Source organism: Pleurodeles waltl, chromosome 6 (assembly GCF_031143425.1).
Source record: "Pleurodeles waltl isolate 20211129_DDA chromosome 6, aPleWal1.hap1.20221129, whole genome shotgun sequence".
In the NCBI taxonomy this organism is placed as follows: Eukaryota; Metazoa; Chordata; class Amphibia; order Caudata; family Salamandridae; genus Pleurodeles; species Pleurodeles waltl.
The window spans coordinates 402,335,758-402,355,674 of NC_090445.1; positions in this window are offsets into that span (position 1 = coordinate 402,335,758).

The following is a 19,917-nucleotide window of genomic DNA, read 5'->3' on the forward strand; positions in this document are numbered from 1 at the left end:
TTGACAGACAACTTTCTGATAGGCAAGCTTACTCCAAACTAGACAAGAATCCTATCAGAGATATCACTACACTTTTGGAACACAACTCAAGGGTTTGTGAGAGAGATGTTTGATTTTGGATTTGGAATACAGATACCTATTCAATCGCCAGCCCACAGCTACTTGGATTTATATCTTGCCCAAGATAAATAAACCAGTCAATTTCCCACCGGGGAAACCAATCATTTCAGGAATCGATTCACCTACTGAACGCATTTCTGAATACATAGATATCTTTCTTCAAACATTTGTTATTAATCTCCCTTCTTATGTCCGAGACACCAAACATCTGTAGAGTCTACTTGTAGACTTTGTTTGGGACACAGATTGTATGTTTGTCACTCTAGACAATTCCTCTAGACAGTTCCTTGTATACATCAATTCCCAAAGATTTGGGATTACAAGAAATTAACAATTTTCTCTCTTTAAGAGATGCAACCTTTCTTGAGCATAGAAATATGATACTGGAGATGATTTTCTTGGTTTTGGATAACAATGTTTTTCTACACAATGACTCTTGGTTCTGACAATTCCAGGGTGTGGCGATGGGCTCCAAATTTTCTCCCTCCTTTGCAAATTTGTGTATGGGTTGGTTGGAGAAGTTTTACACTTAGTTCAAGTGTCCACCCGCTTGCTCTACACACGTTGTATACTATGGCAGATATGTCAATGACATTCTTATAATTTGGAAAGGCAGTGAACCACTTTTAAAGGACTTCATTTCATTTTTTAATGGAAACACATCACCTTCACATATCAGTATAGCCAAATACAAATTGCCTTTTTAGACCTTTTATTATAGGTCAAAGGCTTTGTGATTCAATCTATGGTCTTAAGGAAGCCAAGTGCTTGTAATTCCATTCTGCATGCTACTAGGTCACATCCCAGATCACAAATTGATTCCATACCATTTGGAGAGATGACCGGGATCAAACACAACTGTAGTGAGGAATCTAATTTTAAAATGCAACTTGTTACACTGGTCAATAGACCAAACAAAAGAGGGTATTCTGGGATTGTGTTAGACAAGGCAAAACAGTGTATGATAGGCACCAAGCACCAGATTCTGCTCAAAGATAGTGTTAAAAAGAAAAAAACACTGCATTGCTGTGTCTAGGATGACCCCTTTTAGCAATTCAATTAATTTGCTTTATAGGATTTTGTACAAACATTTGCACCTATTAAATACAAATTCTGTACTCAAGAAATTCATTTCCAACAAACCTTCTATTATATACACATGAGGACAAACCTTACGCAAGATACTGTGCCCTAGTTTTTCAGGCTCACACAAGAGGGTAGTCCAATCAGGGTGGATACTGATGCTCCCTAATGTTTTTTTTTATAAATGTGGCCGTTGCAATATGTGCTCATTTTCTGTTAACAAAACCATTGCTTTTCAATACAATAGATCTTCTAAACATGTGGTTGATACATTTGCCAACTGCAACCCAAAGATTTTTGTTTATTGAATTATCTCTGTGTGTCCCTCCTATATATGTGTGACGCACTGTCAGACCACTCAAAGAAAGGATTTAGGAATTTATATGAGCCCTTTGGAACCACAATGAAAATTATCCACTTGCCAGCGACTTCAACGCCAAACACAAGATCACGGAAATTGCACAAGTAAGATTTCATGCTTTGGATGTCGCCAAGGAACATCCCAGGGCAGTGATCAAAGTTGAACATTGCGAAAAATAGAAACTACCTGGATCACTCAACTGCGGGGGTGGATCTGAGACTCACTACTGACCTTGAACTATATGTATTTTTGGATAAATAAGTGCTCCCCAACTCCTACTTACCCTCATTTGGTAATATGTGTGGTTGACTCAAGAGTAGTTAAATTGAGTTGCCTCATTTTGTGTACCTCCTATGGTTTGAGTATGTACGTATTTACTTTACCATGGCCTCACTTTCTTCACAGATATTTTAAATGTGACTAGGTTTGCTATAGGGCCTTAGGATGGCACCCAATGTTTTTTTTGTTTTACACTCTCTAACTGCATGGTGATGACAGTAAAATTATTTTTTTATATTGCTTTTATTACTGTTATGCTTCTGACCTCTTTGTTTCTTTTGTTTCTTTCCACCATTTTGCATGTTGTGTTATAACGTTCTGTTTTTTTCGTTTTCTTACATTTCAGTCTTCGGGGTACTCTAGTCTCTATAACACTTATTTTTATCCCCATTTATGGCAGGGTCAGCCTTCAATTGCCACAGTACATACATTCAGGCAGGCCAAGTTCCTCTACTTGCACTTTCCCTTGAGGGGATTCTAGTGTTCACTCACACCTCTCCATTGAGTTCTGTTTCTTTCAGGTTTCAGTTAATTCCTTTTTACCTTTCAGTTCTTATTTATGTTGTTGACAGCATTGTTACCTTGGTTTGTCAAATGTAAGATGGCGTTTACTTTGCTGTCTCTTTCAGAGAGTTAGCCGACCTGTTAAGTTTTACTTGATGAGGCTTGTGGTACCATAAACACATATTTTTAGATCTGTTAAGGATGGGACGTAGTTTTAACACTTGTTACTATGCAAGCTTGGGGTGTTTACGATTTAGTCTTCCCTCTTTTTGTTTTTACTTACCACAATGTAGTTTAAGACTACTGCAACAAGGTGGAATCTTGACTGACTTCAAAGATGGCGCTTGCGAAACATCCACCATGTGGTCAGTCCATCTTCACTTTCTTCCATTGCACACTTTTTAAGCATCTTTGGCACTCCGGTAAAGATTACACTTTCTCTAGCAATTTGCCACTTTGGAGGTAAGCACCTTTAGAGTTAGAATGTGTTTCTGGACACATTATATATGTTACAATGACACTTTATATGGTAGTGCTTGTTGGTGACTCTCTTTTTTAATCCTGTGCAGACGTTAGCTTGGGGCTTATTATGGCCTGCCGGTTGTGATTATTTTCAGGATTACACTTACTTTCCTCAAGGTATGAGGTTTGTTACTTTCAGTATAAACATATTCAACTTACCCTCAGACACTGGGGTATTTGATATTGTTTATTCTGACATCTAAGTGTAGTCATCTATCTCTGTCTGATATAGGACCTCAGGACTTTTCTAAAATGTACATTTGTTTTTCATTTTTGATGCAGTCATTTATTTACTGATTTTGGTACATATTGACAATACCCGTCACTAATACGCACAGCATGGGCATTTTGACTTCTTCAAAGTAATACGTACTTCACTTTGTTCTTTCTAGTCATCTTTCCACTCAATCTACTTACCATCTATTGCACTACTGAGCATATAGGACTCACTCTTCTAGTTGGATATGTTATATCTTTTTCGCTCTACTTAATTGAAGCACTTAACAAAGTACTGCTATTGTTTTTTCATTTTTTTTTTCTTGAATTTCACTATATTGGGTTGGTTTCTGAGGCAATACCACAATGCTATATGTTTAGTTCTTAATCTGAATGTCAAGTTTTTGATTATGTGTTATATTGAACTTGCAGCCTTAAAAAAGTCATCTTTTGAGGAAACATGTGTTGGCTTTATTCTGATTTTTGGTTTGCTGGATTACTCTCTGGTTTTGTCTTTTGTGACTTGTCAACTGAAATACCCTTGCAATTCTATCTGAAGCATTTAACTTCTCCAATAAATTGGACCTGCTCAACACAGCAGACCTTCCATGAACTTGATGTGCTCTAGGTGTATCTGTTTTATTTTTGTAAATTGGTCACAAGTTATTCTTTTGAATGTGTGTCTTGCTTTATTAATACTGTGAGTACAACAAATGCTTAGCACATCTCCAAGATTAGCCTAACTGCTCAACCAAGCTACCATAAAAATTAGATCATTTGGTGGTCTAGTTTTTACCTCTGTAAACCAAGGTGGGGTGGCTTGGACTCCATACATAGTGCACATCATTTTTATACACTATGGGCCATATTTATACTTTTTGACGCAAAACTGCGCTAACGCAGTTTTGCGTCAAAAAAATTAGCGCCGTCTAACGCCATTTTTTAAGTGCCGTGCGGGCGTCAAATTTATAGTTTGACGTACGGCGGCGCAACCAACAGGTGGGAGTCATTATTTCGTGACGCACACAGCGGCGTTCCGTCGTAAAGGAAACCAACGTTAAGGCGACGCACATCACTGTGGGTCGATTTACGACAGCGCAATCCGGAAAGCGCTGGTTTTTTTCACGCTATTGCGTCAAATTTTTGCGTGAAAACTGCCCTTTCAGCAGAGGAGAGCCAAAATGGATCCCAGATGCCACTACAGACCCCAGGAGGATGACAGCAGACCAGGAACCAGCCAGGAGGATCCATACAGGAACCAGGACATTTTCAGAAAAAAAAGAAAGTGTTGCTTCAGTGAAGAGGAGCAGGAAATCCTGGTGAAAGAGGTGACGGAACACCAGCACCAACTTTTCATCTCCTCTAAATTGCCACTCAGTAGGAGAGAGGCCATATGAAAACAAATAGTGGACAAGATCAACAGTGTGGCTGAAGAACGCCGCACAGTCACTGAGTGTAAGAAACGCTGGCATGACTGCAAACGTAGGACAAAAGAGAAAATGGCCAGGAACAGGAAGGCAGCAATGCAGACTGGAGGGGGGAGTCCAGCACAACAGGAGGCCCTGGACCACATGGAGGAGATGGTCGCAGCCGTCATCCCGGAGGAGCTCGTCACAGGGATTCAAGGACAGGACAGCGCAGACTACCACGACACAACGCACATGCAGGGTAAGTCGCATGGGGAATTATAATACAATAATGATAACTGCAACCGGGGGGGGGAATACCTACTACACAATGCATGTAAGTCTGCACATATATGAACTGGCATGGGTAAAGGGGCACAGCAGGGGGGCATGCCCAGCACAGACTGAAGCTGGGGCACGACAAAAGACAGCAACAGCAACAGTCCCATGGGGACATCCTGTAATGACAACAATAGAGCCAAGGGAAAGCAGCGACAGGTGGGAAGGCCACTACCTCAAACTCACATCCAGGCACTTGTTTTTTAAAATCTATCCTACATCAACTAGGTCCCTATCAGTAATCCAGTAGCCAAAACAACAACTGCAATGTAACTGCCACAACAACTTACAATAACACCTCTCATCTCTGTGCAGCTACAGTACCAAATGGCAGGAACCTCCCCATGGAATATACATACCCAAATTAGGGTGTGAGGATGACATCCTCAACAATTCATAGAAATAAGACAAAGGCACCAGTACACTCAAATGCTGAATGTCCATACCTGACACATACATAAGCCAAAGTAAACAGCAATAGGAGCCACACAACACTAACGACACACACATGCTGCATACGTCAGGGTCCCTCACGTGCCTGGCTAACAAGGCTACATCACTAATGTCATACTGCGCAGACAACACCTGAGGAGGGGACACAGGCAACTGGTCACTGAAACACACCTGCAAAGTCTGACAACCAAATAGGACCTTCATACGATAAACAGGCCAATACAATTAAACACACATGACCCAACATCATCTTCAAACATCAACAATGTTTACATCCATACCACATCCTAACATTAACATGCATAGGTAATGCCACGTAACATGTACAGTTCATGCAATGTGAATAAAAAGTGTATGGGGCAGGTCCTGAGAGACAAGTGTGCTGGCAGGGCAGTCACAACACCCACAGTCAGTCAAAGTGTATTGTGGCAAGTGTAACTTATACTTTGCGCATTAGCCTCAGGCTGTAGGCCTTTGTGCACCTTACCCTGAATGTACTTTTACTCATTTGCTCACATCTAAGAGCCTCAGAGCACTTTGCACTAAATGGTTCTCATTGGCCTTCCTATCAGTTAATATAGCAAATAGCCAGTCCTAGGGTGTTGTTAATTAGTCAAATCACACTGTTTTGCCTACTTCTGCACTGGAGTTTGCCAGAACATATTCACTCTGTGTCCCAGTCAAGGATACAGTCTGGTACTTTGCTGATAGATGTGGTAGGGGTTAAGATTTGGCATTCCTGCGTAGGGAAGCTTTGTCATCACAATGACATATGACTTATAAAATCACTTCCTTGTCCCAAGACACGCAAGAGGGAGTTTCCAAACAGAGAAACACAACTAGATGGTGCCTGCCTTGCTGCTGATGCACAACCAGATCCCAGGCCATTCCTCTGATATGAGGGATGATGTCTCCCCAGTGATTCCGACAGGCAAGCTCCAAACTTAACATGCTGTGCTATACATAGAACAAGCAGAGGGAGAGTAGAAACTGTTAGGCACCATGATAGATGTGTACTAATGTATTACTCTCCTGCGGACTATTTCAATTCTAACAGTGTGTATTGTTTGGGTTATTGTGGCTCACACCTAAATATCAACCAGTCAGTTGTACAATGAAACCTCATATTAAACAAATACTTTTTTTGTCATTTGTGTATGGGAACATACCGGAAAAGAGAGAATTGTGTAGGATCTGAGTGACCACGACTTCCCTGAGAAGTTTCAAAGATGTCATGCGCTCGGATGTCTAAACATTCCTTTGCTGTGGGAGACCAGAGGCACTGCTAGTTAGTCTGACCAAAAAGAAATATCAGGGTGACAGAGTTATTTACAAGTGGGTCAGACTTAGTCCCCCACACCATTAGCTATCATGCTGCCTAGAAAGTCAGTAATCACATGTAGGATAATGAGAGCCCACCCAACAAAATGTCCCTCCATAACAATTGTTAAACACCGAGGGAGGAGTAGGACAAAAACACGCCTATTCCAAAATAATTACAAAGCAACACCTAGAGGCGATCAGGCAGACATGTGTGATAGCTCCATATCATACATGTGACACACAGGTGGGCCATAGGCCTACAACAATGCCCTATGACGGACAGCAGATACCAAGACAAACACAGAGCACAAAGTTAAGGCATCCAAAGGCTTGTACCTTAGTGCAAAATTGTCACAACACAGACACACTAATTGTACCCTGTTTCATTGCAGAGGAACACGGATCTCCTGCCGATATGCCTGTCCCTGATTTCCCTGATGACATGGATGACGAGCCCATAAACATCCCACAGGAGACCATTCAAATGGTCCTTGAAAGCCTCCAAACCCCACCTTCAGTCACAAGGAGGAGCACAGAAGAAGCAGCCACCACAGGAGAACCACCCGCCACCCCAATTGTAAGACCTGCCAGCTCCAACACAGCTGAGGACTCTGACGACACTGGCACCAGCTTCAAAAGAACCGTCGTTGGGGTACAGCAGGAGCTGGCCAAGGAGGTGCGGGTTGGGATGCAAACTATGGCAGCCAGCCTTGAGGGGGTGCGTTCGTGCATGATGTCTACTGCTGATCAGGCAGCTGCTATGCAAGCCCGAACATCGCTCTTGCAGGAACTTTTAAAAACACAGAAGGAAATCTGCACAGCTGTCATCCAGTTGACACAATAACTACAACTGCAAGCCAGTCAACGTGTGCACGAATGCTACATAGAACCCCTCAGGGCCGACCTGGCTGCCTACCATCGTGATGTGGCTGCCATTCTGAAAAACCAGCAGGCCCTCCTTGCTGCAATACTGCCCTTCATAACTCCACAGGGAGCAGCCCCCGGGATGTCTGCCTCCATGTCTTCTAACACTGAGGTGTGTGTTGCCCCTTCACAACCAACAACAACACGGACACACCAGGCAACACACACATCAGAAGAAGAAGACATGGAACAGATAACATTCACACGGAAGAGTACCCGGAAGCCCTAGTCCCTGCACCATGGCCTACTCTGACCAAGGTCCTACGTTTTGTCAAAGGCCAGTCTCACTACAACTACACTCAATGACTGTTTGGCAATCCACTGTATGACTTGTCCCCATTGCCAGTGAATGTCTCTCTCCTACTATTTGCCAATTCCTGTCCCTCTGCACTGTCTGTGACATCACCCCAGCATGTCAGGAGCATCATCCACACACCTTCTGTAGGATCACCATGTAAGAATGCACCAGAACGGACTCAGCAAATATGGTGAATGGACAATTTGCACTACACCACCTATAAATAAATAGCACTTGTACACCTATTGTGTCTCTGTGTCATTTCACACTTCAACTGTGCAGTACCTAACTCCAAAGTGGCTGTGTGGCAACCATGTCGATTCTCTATACTACTGTCCTGATTTCATGTATACTGAAACATCTGTGCAGTGGCCAGGATTGCATCATAGCCTTACCATACTGAGGAAAATAACTGATGAAGGAACTAAGCACACACAATCATGCTGTGTTGGACAGAATGATGCACCATCTATCGCTATTCCAGAGAACAAATGGTGGCTGAGAAATGTAGGCACCATGCAATACTTAAATAAGAATTAATGCCGCATAATGTAAGGAATCCTGAACAAATTACACTGCATCAATCACCCTTACGGAGTATGCTTCCATGAAGGAAAGTCATGCTGAATCAGTAAACACATGATGTAGGTCAGCAATGAAAGCAACAATACAAGAGTGTGAACAACTCCTCATCTACAAAGATCTCCCTGAACTTCACACTGCTGTCCGACCTATCAATTTACCCACATTAACAAGTCTGGAAGCACTCTTTGTGAAGTAGGATACATACCAAAACAAAACCTTGGTGATCAATGCACACTACCAATGGTGAGTCTCCCAAATGGTGGATACTTAACAAGTTAGCACACGGGTAGCTGGGATGTTAAACCTCCATTTCCTGGGGATGGTGAGCATAGGACACAAATGTCATACTAAAACATTCTGCTACACTGATGTCAAGGCCATGATAAAGTAGCACCTAACGCATCATGTAAAGAGTTAACTATATATTTATTTCAATCGAGTAATACAAGAGGCAACTAAGGGAAAGGTAAACCTACACTAATCTAACCTGACTACTAATAACCCACAACTGTCCCTAACTAACCTAAGCTAAACTTACTCTACACATGTAACGAAACGATCTAAACATCAACGCCCCACCCACCATTATGAGACAGGACACATGCAGGACAACACTAACTAACCTACACACATACTATACTATCCTAAACAAACATATATTTTTTTGTAATTTTCTGATTTTTTTGTTGATTTTTTTGATTTTTTTTTAAACATGAATCCCAACATTGCCCCCCACCCACACAAAAAAAATTAGATAGAAAGAATAAGGAACCCCCACCCTCTTCCCTAACACTAACTAAGCTAATTACCTATACTTATCCTAATACTAATCCCCCAAACCCATCTAACAGTAGAAAATAGGAAAGGGGTGAGAGGGGAGGGGTAAAAGTTCAAGAGGGCAAACGTGCTACAGGTTTGCCCTCCGTAGTGTGCGCCTGATGGAGCGGACCCTCTTTTTGATGTAACTCATGTCCTCCCTCAGGTTGTCCACCTTTTTGACTAACTTGTCCAATTTTCTGGTCAATGCCAGGAAGGCAGCTGGGTCCACAGGAGGGTCTGTGCTGGTTTGTGTGCCGGCGGAGGTTGATGTTGTGGCAGGAGTTGGTTGGCCACGGGACAGTCCTGCTACCACCACACGGCTGGGTCCAGGTCTGGAGGAAGATGCAGGGTCCATTGCTGCAGACGTTGATGGGTCCACTTGGGCAGACCTGGTGGATGTGGTGTTGGTGGATGTTGGTGGCAATGTCGGGGGAGCCTGTGGTGTGGCCCACCACGCCCCGGAGGCCCGATCAGAATGGTACTTGCGGCCCATCCTCCGATACCCACACTGCACCTGCAGGATGTGCCTGTATCTCATGGCACGGCGCTCAAAATGGTTGCGATCTGCGGCACTCATGTTTGCAGCTGTGAAGAGAAAAGGCAAATATTTACCTTTGGATTTGCATTGGGTGGAATAGCACAATGGGTTATTTGTACATTACTAGAAATGTATTGGTTGCAGCAATTGTCACAACATAGTTCACGGAAGGGCTCAGAGGAAGTACATGTGAAGCATGCATACATAAGGGCATATCACACCTAGCATATCCATGTCTCTACATGATGGATGACATCACCCTAAACTACTCATCCAAATCATACCTAAGGCTTTTGACATCATGGCTGCACCTCTTCCGCATACTTACTTCACTACATATGTCACTCTATGTGATAACAATCACACTCCTCACTCAATGCCATTTGGAATTAGTTGTGTGCTAAGATTGAACCCATGGGCCATAACCAAATGTCTACACTAGGGGCCAGATGTAGGAAGATGGAAAATGCGACTAGCAATTTGCAATGCAGAAAGGTGTCTCTGACACCGTCTGCGAGTCGCTATGGGGTCGCTAAGACCCACCTCATTAACATCAATGATGTGGGTTCCAAGTTGCGCCACCTTAGCGACTATGGGCACTCACGGGGATGGAGGCCTGCTGGGAACAGCAGACCTCCATGGCCGTGACTGCTTTTAAATAAAGCAGGTTATTTTTCCCCAAGTGTAGGCCGTTTACCTGAAAGGAAAATGAGCTGCACTTAGAAATAAATTACAACAACTTCAATCTTGGATAATTTCACGGCAGTTAGTGGTCCCTTGGACCACTGGCTGTTCTGTACAGGATTATTTAGGTCCACTCACAAAGGTGAAGGGTTACAATGGGGACCCCTTCCAGTTAGCAAGTGGGTTACCATCCACTTCAAGTGGATGATAACTGTGACTCACTTTGCAACCACGTACTCGGTTGCAAATGGAATTGCATACCACTGTGAGTTGCAAATAGGACTGGAAAACCCCTTCATATTTTGGATTTGGAAAAGCATTTTGCAAATATGTTCATAATCACCTAATACATTTCGGAATAGGAAACAGACGTTTGCAACTCACAAACAGAAATTTATGACATTTGCAATTTGTAAACAGTTTGCTACATCTGGCCCTAGGTACTAACTCAAGTCACAAAAGGTGTCAAGTACGTGTAACATACTGGTTGCTACAGTCCTAGGTACCCTGTTTCACATTAACATCCCAGTCTTTGAGGGTGGTGTGGGAAGAACAACCAACAATCCCATGTTCAATGCACACCCAGGAGTTTATAGAAAGTTCAACAAGTATGTGCCTTCACACACAACACCTATGAATGGCTAGCAACACGTTGGAGTCAGCCAAACATTGTCACATCCAAGGTCCACACATGTCAAAATGATATGACTTAGGCCAACATGACATACTATAAAGTGAGGCATGTTTTACAACACACACAGAGGAGGTAGAACACCCATTCTCATGATTCAACAGAACACCTAGGCCATTGCACTCAAGTCACACACACTTCTAGTTCACCTTGTGGAAGTACATGCCCCCGGAAGATCCAACCTACAGTGTACACAGTCCATCCTCAACTAGGAAGAAGCACTTGTCATCAAAGCCATGTGCCTAAGCTATATGGGAGACTGTCAGTCTGATATGCAGACTCAGTTCATGCCAAGTCCCCGACCAAGTCTTACATTGACCAGTGTATTCGAAATGACTCATCCCATTCCCCATTGCGGCCCAACTGGATTGACCTACAGCCCCTCAATCTCAGAGATGGCTAGGTATTGCTTTACAGAAACATAAGTCCTATTTGATATCACACTAAAACAACAATGCCAATGAACGGCCAGTGCATCAAATCATGAATTCTCTTAAACATTCAGAAGTCCATCATGCTTCATTACCAAAGAATGAAAATAGCACTCAGGTGACAATCACTGTAGGTATCGGGGTCCTCAAAATGTGCCACCTCTCCCACGGTGTACGGGGCTGGTCCACCTGTAAAGCATGAAAGGAAGAATATACTCAGACTGGGTGAACTGACAAATAATTTCAGTTACAATGACACTGTGTGAATATGACATGGTAATGATACACTTTCCCACATGCTCATACTGCATGGATGACTTTGTATTCAACATTAACATTGGATGAGTCTCCTGCTACAGTTACACACCATACTACACACATGCAGTGGCCAGGACAGTCAGGTGTTGTCCAAGTTAACCCTCCATTAGTATGCCCCAACAATATTTTTATCCATACATCTCAGCATGTGCATCCCAGAGAGACATCCAAAAACTGGTTCCATGAGGACTGCATGACCACTCACAATCAAACAGGCTAGGTGGACATGTTCAACACACAGCAACCACACACACATGTGACATATCTGTGGACAACATATCTAACTTCATGTGACGTGAAGGCAACACACATGTATAGCATCATCATGGGTTTCAAATTTTCTGTCTAGCTATGGCGTCTACATATGTAGGTATGTTGTTTCTACATGACTTACTCACTGGCCATTATGACATGTAGAGTACAAATAGAGCCGTTAACGTGTTGCTTGTCTGACACAAATGCAACACTACATTACATACAGCTACAGGCATCTGGTATGTGTAGAAAAAATGAGCCATCTGACTGCTAGCATTGGTCTTCATACACATTGTGCAACAAATACACATTAGGGCACATATGTATACCTTTGTAGCGCAGCATTTGCATCATTTTTTCACGCAGAGACGGGGCAAACTTGCAAAATATAGATATATGTTGTAAGTTGCTGCTGTTTTTGCGTGAAAATGTGGTGCAAAATTGGGGATATATATGTATAAACATGGGACTAGGTTTCCCTAGCATTACACACAGTCAGCTACTTATCTAGCAGATTGGGTAACAATCATCACATGTTCCCACACAGATTTCTATTATTCCCATGTAATTGATTTGTACTCACCAACATGGCCACCAATCTTGATTCCCAGGTGGTCCAGCAGGTCCTGTTCCCTGGTTATCAGATCTGCCCAGCAGTGCTTCAATTGATGGACATTGCACATGCTCCCGTAGACCCGGACCAGGTGATGGCGCGCCTTCCCCCACCGGATTTTCCTTGCCTCCGTGTGATACCCCTGTATCACCCGGCCCCCAGCCTCCAGCATCAGTGGGAGGAAATGGCAAACTAGCCATATGAATCCCCCCAATTCATCCTCACCCATCCTGGACAGGCGAGGCCTACCTGACATATTGACAGCAAGAGTAATTGACAAATGAAATAATAAAGTAAAAGTGGGAAATGGGGAAGGAAAAAGAAAAAGGAGAAAAATAGCCCAACTAACCCCAAAAACTATGCTACCCACAACAGACTCCCACAGACAATACAAACAAAAACAGGAATAGACAAAACTAGACTAAACAGACTGAGACAATGTTATGCAACAAGAATAGATTCACAAAAAGACAAAATACAAGGTACACAGGACACAAAAGCAGTAAAACACAGGACAACACCTTTCACAGAACCACACAGTCTAGATAAATCTGAGACTGCAAAGTGAAAGTGAAAGTTAACTCCCAGTACAGATTTTGTAAACAGGATATCATATTACATCACTTCCTGCATAAAATGGCCGCCGTTTTTATTTTCCCGTTATGCGTCATATTTTCACGCATACACAATTGTGCGTAATTTTTTTTGACGCATAACATTGCACATGATGCTGAGTCAAAAAATATGATATGAATATTAATAATTTTTTAATGTACATGAGATGTCCAACATATTGTCCATGTTGCGTCAATTTTACCACGCATACATCATGGGCGTCATATTTTTTCCACGTACAGGAGTGCACATGATGCTGAGTCAAAAAATATGATATGAATATTAATAATTTTTTAATGTACATGAGATGTCCAACATATTGTCCATGTTGCGTCAATTTTACCACGCATACATCATGGGCGTCATATTTTTTCCACGTACAGGAGTGCACATGATGCTGAGTCAAAAAATATGATATGAATATTAATAATTTTTTAATGTACATGAGATGTCCAACATATTGTCCATGTTGCGTCAATTTTACCACGCATACATCATGGGCGTCATATTTTTTCCACGTACAGGAGTGCACATGATGCTGAGTCAAAAAATATGATATGAATATTAATAATTTTTTAATGTACAAGAGATGTCCAACATATTGTCCATGTTGCGTCAATTTTACCACGCATACATCATGGGCGTCATATTTTTTCCACGTACAGGAGTGCACATGATGCTGAGTCAAAAAATATGATATGAATATTAATAATTTTTTAATGTACATGAGATGTCCAACATATTGTCCATGTTGCGTCAATTTTACCACGCATACATCATGGGCGTCATATTTTTTCCACGTACAGGAGTGCACATGATGCTGAGTCAAAAAATATGATAAGAATATTAATAATTGTTTTATGTACATGAGATGTCCAACATATTGTCCATGTTGCGTCAATTTTACCACGCATACATCATGGGCGTCATATTTTTTCCACGTACAGGAGTGCACATGATGCTGAGTCAAAAAAAATATATGATGTAAATTATATTTTGATGGCTAAATATGTGAAACTTTTGGATACATTTATATTTGACTCTGCATTCTGTGCACTCATGTACGTGAACAAATTATGACGCCCATGCTGTATGCGTAGAATTTTGAGCAACTTTTTTTATTATGTCTTCATGTTTTTAACTTGGGGAAGGTGATTTGTCATGGTCAAACGGTGCTATGTGATACACATTTGTGGTTGGATATGACACATGTCCGTTGTTGTATGTATAGAAGGCATTCACACTGTAATGTTTCGGATACGTTAAATAATGTATTGACCATATTTGTCAACATATTTTGGGTAATTGCTGATGGCTATTTTGAAATGATGGATGGGAAACCATGATGTATTCCTTCTCCAAAATGTGTCCACAATTATGATGGTGATGCTTTTATCTGTAGTCCTAACAGGGAGTGCAATAGTCACTTACAGTTTTTATGGGGCTAACCATGTCCTATTATGATTTTGTGTTTCTGATTTGTGTTTGACTTTTGACATGTAGCCCACACATGTGCCTTATGCATGTGTTTAGTTCACAAGTACAAGATTCTTGTATGTTTGGGGGGCGGTAGAGGTGGACTTAGGCCCCCAGCACCCTAGGATTTGACCATCCAGAATAGCTACTGTATCCATGGCTTTTATTTATTATATTATGGCAAACCTGCAGCAGTAGGCTAATGTAAGGCCATATGGTATGAATGACTGTTGACCATTCATTCATCTCATTAGCCCATTTGACGTTTGCAGTAATGATGATTTTGAGCAAACATGCATACCATTTTCCAATGACTATGTTTGCAAGACTCTCAGCGTTCCTGATGTGCTGATGAAAATTATTTAGTTGTTGTCTGTGTCCCTTTCTGCATTAACTGGTTAAGTGGCATGTTACATTCATCCTGCTAGGTTCAAACTGGGACACAACTGTGATGGTCTACTTTCAAATATTAGGTTGATTGTATGACATATGTGTACATGTGTGTTGGAATGTGGATCCACTATCAACTGTCTGGGTGTATGTTGTCACTGTGACTTCAAGGTCTCCTCCTGAGTTAGTGGCAGCTAATGTTGTTCCAATTGTGTATTGCTCATATCACACACTTGAGAGAAGCCATTGGTGACATGGTCACGTACACATGGATGGTCCCACCCTGTCTCTGAACACGTGTGATGTGACTTTCAAATGATCTACATTTTTGGGCTGGGTGAGAGACTGTCTCAGGTGTTTGGATCCGGCATGTGGAATTGCCACATTTGTACTCCTGTTGGCCTCTGTGTATGGTAATGTATCATGTCACATCCTACCCTCTGTGCATACATTTGTAATGTTAATTTTTGTTGTGATGATTGTTATAGCATTCTTGCTCAATGAGACGACATTCTTCTTCAGCAATTTCAAACTAAAGGTGGTCAGAAATGCATAGGCCAAAGCATGATGTGGTGTTTGTTATCTGTGTTTATTTACAATTGTGGAATACAAGTTATTATGATACATTAAGAAAAAAAATTATTGACAAGCTGTTGGCGCCTACGCACTCCTGCTGCCGTGTTAGGTTGTTCCCCCTCCTGTTGCAGGCCAGCATCCTCCTCAGGCATGTCTGGGTCCAGTTCAAGGAGGGGAATATTCCTTTTTACACATATATTGTGCAATATGGCACAAGTGAGTATGATCTTACAGACCATCTCTGGGGAATAGAGTAGGCTACCGCCAGTGATGTCAAGGCAGCGGAACCTTCACTTTAGGATCCCAAAGGTCCGCTCCACAATGCTGCGTGTCCTCTTGTGGGCGTCATTGTATGCCCGCTCTGCAGCAGTATTTGGGTTCCCAAATGGTGTCATTATCCAAGGCTGGATGCCATACCCCTGATCAGCTGAAAGAGAAACACAGAATGGAATCAAATAGATGTAGGAGGCACTGTTGTACGGATCTTTGATGGCAGTAGTTGTCTTGTGTTGTCTGTGACTCTTTTGTGTACTAATGTGACAACCTATGGTTGTTGGTGAAAACTTTTGCATTGAGTTTTGTGCCTTGGCTGAGCAAGTGTTTGTTGGCTAACTGTTTGTCAGCAGGATGTATTTGTTTTTCCAGTACAGTGTGCCCTCCCTAGCATTGTGACTTGTGATACAGGTGTCCGTGTGTCCTCACTGGGGGTGTGATGATAGTTCCATGCAGAGTTGAAACATGAAAGTGTATTTGAAACCTTCATATGAAAAAACCCAGGCCATCCCATACCTTTAAACGTATGCATTGTATTAGTGTACAAGTTATTGTAAGACTTCCAATTTGCAAAGTGACATTTAGGCAACCACAGTCATTAATGTCTTCACATTAAGCTGTAGAGTAAATTCCAATGTGTGACAGGTTCAATGGTGACTTCTGAAACCTGGCTAGTGATGTGAGTACCTCAGTGTGTTCCTGGCTAGGTGTTGCTATTGTGGTGTATGTGTTGTTTGTCCTAGAGGGTTTCTGTGCAGTGTGTATATGAGTTTGGTTTTTGTCCTTACCAACAAGTAGTCCATTGCCATATCGTCCATCCTGGAAGTGTTGGTTGATGGTGCAGTGACGGAAGATGAATGCGTCATGTACACTCCCAGGATATTTTGCCACAATGTTGGTGATCAGTCCTTGGTGATCGACTATGGCCTGCACGTTGATTGAATGTGTGTGCTTCCTGTTGCGGTAGAGGTGTTCTGTTGCAGCAGGTGGCACAAGGCGTACGTGTGTGCAGTCGATTGCACCAAGGACGTGCGGGAAGCCACTGATGGCGTAGAACCCCTGTTTAGTTTCCTGCTGCTTCGGCAGTGTGTTAGGGAAGCAGATGTGGTGGGGTGTCAGGCGAATGATGGCATCCAGTACTTTAGGCAGGAATGCGGAGAATGATGGTTGTGATATTCCACCAACCAGGGCACCAGTTGTCTGAAACGAGCCACTTGCCAGGAGGTGAAGTACGGCAAGCAGCTTTGTTTCTGTTGGGATAGTGCGGGGTGTCACTAAAGTGGGGGCCAACTGCTGTTCAATATTTCTCAGCAGCTGCTGAATGGCCTGCCAGTTCAACCGGTACCTCCGGATGATGTCCCGTTCCCTGAGGCCATGCAGGGTTGTTCTTGGGCGGAATATCCTCTCCTGCCTTCTGCGCTGTCTTTGGGGTCCCTGCTGTTGTTGTTGTAGCTGCTGTTGTTGCTGCAGGGCTCTGCGTCTACGTGCACGCTGAAGAAAAAGCACCTCCATGTCTCCCTGTTGCTGCTCTGCTGCTCTGCTGCTCTGTTGTTTGTTCTGTGTGTTCTGATTAAGTACAGGTGTGTTTGCCCCATTTTAACGCCTGCCCTGACCCAGGCGTTGAAATTTCACGCTATTCGTGCTTTGCGTCATTTTTTTGTGCCGCCCGGGATTCATTTTTGCCCGGAAGCATAAATACGACGCACCGCTGTGTGCGTGTTTTTTTGGACGGGAACGCCTACCCTGCATGTCATTAACGCAGGGCGGGGTGCCGCTTCCAGAAACTGACGCACATAGCGCCATTTCCCTTTTGCGCCGGCTCGGGCGTCAGGGTTTAAATATGGGGCAATGTTTGCGCTGAATGTGCGTCAAAATTTTTGACGCACATTCGGCGCAAACGGATTATAAATATGCCCCTATATATAGAGCGAGCCTCCTTCAGTGCCCAGGGCCGATCAGATCCTGAATGTAAATTGCAGCACTAAACAAGGAGAAGTACCTTTAACACACAAGAGAACATATCATACTTTAGTACCCCAAATAAGCAGACTGTAAGTCCTTTAAGAGCAGAAATATTTCAGAATATTAAATGCAAGGTTTCAGTGCAGATCAGCTGAATACTTGGTTAAATAAGTTGAGTCCTGAATATGTGCTACAGACAACAAACTGCAATGCGAGAACAGAAGAGACACCAAGGAGAGATAGATCAGGGAATGTGCCCAGATTGAAATTGGAGTTTAAAAAAAATGATATTAGGAACATTAGACTCAGCCCAATTAGAAACTTACATTAAAGGTGAACTACAGTTCATGTGCAAAAACACCAATCAGCGTGCAGGACAGGCTTATAAAAGATTAGCAGAAGTAGCAAAGAAATATGTTTCGGATCTAGAGAAATCAAAGCCTTTAAGAGACAGATTAGAGTTCAGCACAAAAAATATAGTTAACATGACAAACCCTCAAATGAAAACTCAAACATTCAAAAATAGGGTGCTATAGATAAGTGGGAAGATAGATGGGCAAAGAAAAGAGATTTAAAAAAAGCAAAGTCAAATGTGTTGCCAGCAGGAGCAAATCAAGCTGAGGACAATGCAAAAATGCTAAAATGCTGCCCATGAGAAAGATACCACATGGAGGCTATGCTCAAGTCCCCCGGAGTAAGAGTGACAAATGATTACCTGAGACTGAGAGACAAACCAGTGGAATGGTACTAGCAGACAGAGAGATTTGTGAAACTTTCAAAATACCTATGGGAGGATTTGAATACATTGTTTGACATTGTGGCTCTGAGTGATTTGTAGACTAAATGCAAGGTGAATGTTAATTGTCCTGATTGTGACCCCTGAAGAGACATAGTAACAGGTGATAAGAAAGTATTACAAGGCGATTGAGTTTTTGAAAAACAAGGTGTCACTGAAAAATATTGATTGGCAGAAGATTGACAGGATGACCAATGAATCAAAGGAGTTGATTCATGCTTATTACAAAGGATAGCTGCAGGCTTTCAAACTTCAATGTGGTGCAGAGTCTATAGAAGCCAAAGATGTGGGTCATTTTGTGTTAACATTTGTGCAAGGATTTAAAACCAGGCATAAGTGAAATGATTCAGCAGCACCAGATTTGTTGGCAGATTAAACCAACTGATGAAATATTGCAGTATGCAAAGTACTGTAGTGATGAATTGGAATTGGAGCAGAAAAAGTTGAAATAGAAGGTTGTGGTCATGCAATTGAAAGTAGCACCAAAAGTTAGTCAGAGCCCGCAGATGATGGTGAACGCTGGTGCTATGCAAGGAGTACCACAGCAGGTAACAAATGTTGTCTAGCCTAGAAGTAGAGGTCATGGGGTTCAGATAGATCAACGTAGAGGTGTTGTGGATTTCCAGGCTTTGAAGAGTACTAATCCATGTCACATATGAGGAAATGTGGCTCATTGGTGAAGAGACTGCCCCTTTAGTAATATGAATATTCAGATACAGGATACTGGAGTTGTTTACGTACAAGACAATACTCAAGTTCAAATTCAAAGAGTTCAAAGACCACAAGTAAATAATGTAAATGTGTCCCCAGGACAGCAGATGCAGGTACCACAAGCCCTGATGGCTCAACAGCAATTGGTTGTTCCCCAATAAAATTTAAATCAAATTGAGAACACAAATTTGGATCAAGTAGCATTACAGTCCCCCTTAATCCCTTAATGGACTTGAGTAATGAGAAATTTTCTGAAGTTCTTTAAGCAGATGAGATTTGCATGATAGGTACATCCTTAGAAGTAGATCAACATGGTCCCTATGTAAAGGCCAAGATTACTGGTCATGATGTGTCAT